Here is a 4,875-nt window from a genome sequence, read left to right as displayed (position 1 = left end):
TATATATATATATATATATATATATAATACATCATTTTTTGGGCTGTTTCCACATCTTGGCTGTTGTAAATAATGTTGCTATTCATCAATGTTACCTCAATAAAAATAAATAATTAAAAGAACAGAGACATACTTTCATGAGATAAATAAATAAATAAACATTATTGAGAATATCCGGAGTGCTTTTGTTTATGAGGGTTACTTATTATTTATAATACTGAAAATTAAAATGGAGAATTTTGAAATATTTATTCACTTACTTTTAAAATTATAATAATGAATCATTACATGTTAATGTAAATAATATTTTTAATGTGACATGTAGACTCTAGACAACTCTACTGCTATTCACTCTTAAAAGAAAGTGCAAAAAAAGTCAATATCTTAGTCTAATTATGAAAATAGTTTTGGCCTCATGGTTCCTCTGAGAGGGTCTGGCACTCCCCCCACCCCCAGGAAGTCCCTGGAACACACTTTGAGAACTACTGCCATAGAGGCAATGGCTGACACTTTGAAGGTTCTTAACAATACCTGCCATTGTAAAAATTTCCTCCAGACTGGTAATGGCAATATATGCACACAAAAAAACCAATAAAGTTTGAAGTAATAATGACTTTCAAGGAGAGGTGAGTGACCTACTTATTTATATATGCCACCAAAATGGCTAATATAACTGAAACAGTAGGCAAATTATTCTCCAGGTTTGAATTTTTCAAGAGCTTTTGCTTCTTCCACTCTGAGCCTTTAAAACTGATTTTTTAAACAATTTAGCAAGTTGGAAACACAGTTGCAAATGATTTCTTCATGCTACCATCACCATAATATGGACAAGTAAATTGATTAATCCCAACACAAGTCATTAAAGGCTGGAAGATGGGTCTTTTCTGTTCGATGGGCATCCAAACATGTCTTGCTTCTCTGCACAGGCCTCACAGTCCACACTATCAGGAACCCAACTACTACCTTTGCTCATGCCCTCTCTCTCTGAAGCAAACTCCGACTCATTCTATAGGCCAACCAAAATTGGCTTTGACAAGCTTTTATACTTGTCATCTAATAACTCAGAAATTCTCAGCCCCGTTTTTAGGAAAGAACAAACTGAGCCATGGGGAGGAGGTAAAGCTCTCAGGATTTCATACAATTTATTGGTGTAGACAAGAATAAGATTGAGGTCATCTTTGATTATCATCCACCTGCCAATTGTCTCCTGTGCTTTTGTATATGAAGTAGACTATATCTCTGGCTCAATAAGTTAAATACATTTGTCTGTCATGTTAAAGCTGGAAGGGCATTTATATAATGCCTTTCTTGTACTTGCCTAAAATATGCAGAGTTCTGTGACAGTGAGCACAATTTGCATTAAAATCTGAACTGCAGGTTATTCAAGGGCACAGGCTGTGTCTACATTTCTTTGGCTTTTCCTCTTTGGATTTACGTAGTGCTCTTTCACATGACTGCCTCCTTAAGAGTTAAAGAAGCACTTTGTTTTTTCTCCTATTTACTTTCAGCACTGTTTCATCCATTCATTCGGCCAACAAATATTTATTCAACATCTGTCACAAGTGTTAGCTGTTGGGCATACATGTTCTCCATTTCTTTCTTATGAGATTATTCACACTTGTGGAGAGTTTGTGAAACCTGTGTGATCCTAGTAACACTGATGTCTCACCTAAACCAAAATCCTCAGAGCCTTGCTACCCCCATTTTCTAAAAGATCATCAGGAAGAACCCTATCTGGTTAGCCTAACTGGCACAGACGCTCACTTCTTTCCACACAATTATATCAACCCAGATGCCACCCTTCTCCCAAAACCTTGCTCCAGGCCCTCTGTAACTCACAGCAGAGCCAGCTAAATCCTCAGCTCCTCCTGGAACATCCCTCTCAACCTTTGGTCTGAAACCTGGCCCAATGTGAACTAATGCACAGTGCTCCCCGAAGCCCTCTTTGGTGGGAACTCCTATTTCTTCCACATCTATAGGATCTCAGCTTGGAGGTGGGTGGGTGTCCTCCTTGCTCATCATTGCTGCTTCCAGACTTTTGTCCATCTATCTTCACTAAAGCCCTCAAACTTTGAAGGTATGTTATCGGAGCATCAACAAATATTTCTTACGCATGCACCATGTATCAGACACTGTCCTGGGCATTAGAGATTTAGCAGTAAAACTAGAGTAAGAGAGTACTTCTGTCTGGAGTCTAGCAAAGGGAAAACATACCAAAATAAAGTCATTGAAACATATAGTATGCTAGATGTTAATTCCTATTGAGAGAAATAAAGCAGAAAATAGGGGAAATAACATTTTAAGATGAATGAGGAGGTTGTTTTTATAGGATGGTCAGAAATGATCTTATTGACAAAAATGAAATATCAGCAAAGACCTGAATGAGGTAAAGGAAAAAGCAATTCTAATATCAGAAGAGGCTAGTATTCCAGGCAGAGGAAATGGGAAGAACAAAGGCCTCAAGAAGCAGCAAAGACACCAGGAAGCGTATCTGCTCACCTTGTTACAGTCATCTGTCGACTCTTGGTTACACCACTTGTTCTTTAAAGATTCAGCTCCTGGTTCATTGCTACTGTCTTCAATGCTGTCATAAGGATTGATGATTTTAACATCTGTGTAGGTGATTCTTCAATGCCCTGGCCTCCCAACTCCCAGAACCCCTTTTATCTTATGACTTCTTCAACTTTATTCATATATTTATTCATACCTTAGCTTTGTCATTCCCAATAACCCAAGTCTTCCAATACTTCAACTTGAAGCATCTCACTTTCTGACCTCACATTTTTTTCTAGTCTGTTCCTTCTAAATATCCAGCTTTAATTCCAACAGTTTATATAAGCTATGGACACTTCTGCCTTTTCACTGCATCCCAGTCTGCTCATGACATCATCCTTCCTCTTATCCAGCCTAGCGTCTTTGGTTCCTTATTACAATCCTTGTGTACATCCTCAATGACTTTGCTCCTCTTTCCCTCTATTTTACGTCAACAAAACTCCAATCCTGTTTAAATCTAATTCTCTACCTACTCTAGCTTAGCATTTTTCATCTGTTAGTGGACATTTAGGCTGTTTCTGGTTTGGTTTGGGGCTATTAAGAATAAAGCAGATTCACCCAGATTTCACCTTTGTTCACATCATTTCTCCTACCATAGGATGTACCTAACCTTTTTTCTCTCTCTCATGCAGGAAGGCAATTACATGAGTATTGGCCAAGGCTTAGAAAGCCAAAAGCTCTTATCCTTCTGTTTGTAAAGGAATTTCAAACTATCCACATATTTTAATAAAAATTTTATACTCACTACCAGGATTAGAACATAGCTGCAAATTCTCTTAGAAGTCTGGGCTACCACCACACCTCTGGCAATAAGCAATGCAATAAATATATGGGCAAGGGCAAAGGAGCACACAGCAAGATAAGGAAAAACTAACTAAATAATAGAATATAAACACCTTCTTTTGTGGCATAGCCAGTACATCCCCAGCTACACCACTAGACTGTGGGACAAATCCCTGTATGCCCTTTGGGGTACCCCAGTGCTAAGAATATTACCAAGCCTGGCACCCAAACTCTGGAGCTCATCTCTTCCCCACTTGACCCCTATTTGAGGATCTAACATTCTATATCCTGGTTCTCACACAAGCCTGACATGAGACAGAAAGGATAGATTTAAGCACCCTCAACACAACCTGTAACTTGTTCAGTCCCCCTGACTTAAAAAAAAATAAAGCAGAAAAGAATGTTCTTATTAAAATATTTTTCTGCATATATATCTTCATTTCTCTTGGAATACCTAGGAATAGAATTGATAGGTTATCGGGTAGATGTTTATTTAACTTCATAAGAAACTAGCAAACTGTGCTCGCTTCGGCAGCACATATACTAAAATTGGAACGATACAGAGAAGATTAGCATGGCCCCTGTGCAAGGATGACACACGAATTCGTGAAACATTCCATATTAAAAAAAGAAACTAGCAAACTGTTTCCAAAGTGGTGGTACCAACCCCCAGCAGCTTATGAGAATTCCATTTGATAAGCATGCACTTCTACCTTTTAATCAGAAGTGGAAACCAATACTTCTCAATGACTGATTAAAATTCAGTGGAGTGAAGATAATGCACAATTTACTCCTTTAGCCTCATAAAATGACAAAGTGTGCTCCAGTAACAATAGTCATTTCCCCAAAGGGAAAAAATGACATATGTACTCTTTCATGAAAAATAAAAAGGAATAAATGCCGCCTTACATGCCAGGAATTGAAAAATAGTTTTGTCGCTGATGCTGACACTGGAAATTCCATATCATCGGTTTAACATAGAGACCTCTATTGCTATGTATTAAAATGGCATTTATTATTAATGGAGTTGGTTACAGGCAGTAACTGTTTGTAATCAAACTTTCATAAAGATTTTTGGTCAGTGAACTGAAAGTAAGTACAGACCTATAATGAATGGGACAGGTTCAAAAGCTTTATGATCCATCTTGTTCAGAGTTCTTCTTTTCTTAGCTTGCATTAGCATCATGGATTTTATTTGATTTATTTACTTATTTTTTAAATATATTTTTATTGATTTCAGAGAGGAAGGAAGAGGGAGAGAGAGATAGAAACATCCACTATGAGAGAGAATCATGGATCGGCTGCCTCCTGCAAGTCCCCCACTGGGGATCAAGCCCACAACCCGGGCATGTGCCCTTGACCGGAATCGAACCTGGGACCTTTCAGTTCGCAGGCCGATGCTCTGTCCGCTGAGCAAAACTGGCTAGGGCAACATCATGGATTTTAATATGCATGTGGTACTGTTATCAGTATATCAGTATGCTTTACAGTAGTTCCAAGTACCTTATAGTTTAGAAATAATCTTCCAAGAGAGTGCCA

General features: G+C 38.1%; 1 non-coding gene across 1 annotated transcript; it reads left to right on the top strand.

Moving 5' to 3' along the window:
- Nucleotides 1-3,855: 3,855 nt before the first annotated feature.
- Nucleotides 3,856-3,962, top strand: LOC111827115. The gene has a single exon (XR_002830609.1). It is a non-coding gene; the product is annotated as a U6 spliceosomal RNA (small nuclear RNA).
- The last annotated feature ends 913 nt before the right edge of the window (nt 3,963-4,875 follow it).

This window comes from Myotis lucifugus, unplaced genomic scaffold (assembly GCF_000147115.1).
Source record: "Myotis lucifugus unplaced genomic scaffold, Myoluc2.0 scaffold_132, whole genome shotgun sequence".
Taxonomy (NCBI): domain Eukaryota; kingdom Metazoa; phylum Chordata; class Mammalia; order Chiroptera; family Vespertilionidae; genus Myotis; species Myotis lucifugus.
Note: the sequence above shows the minus strand (reverse complement) of the source record. Positions and strands in the feature narration are given on the sequence as shown.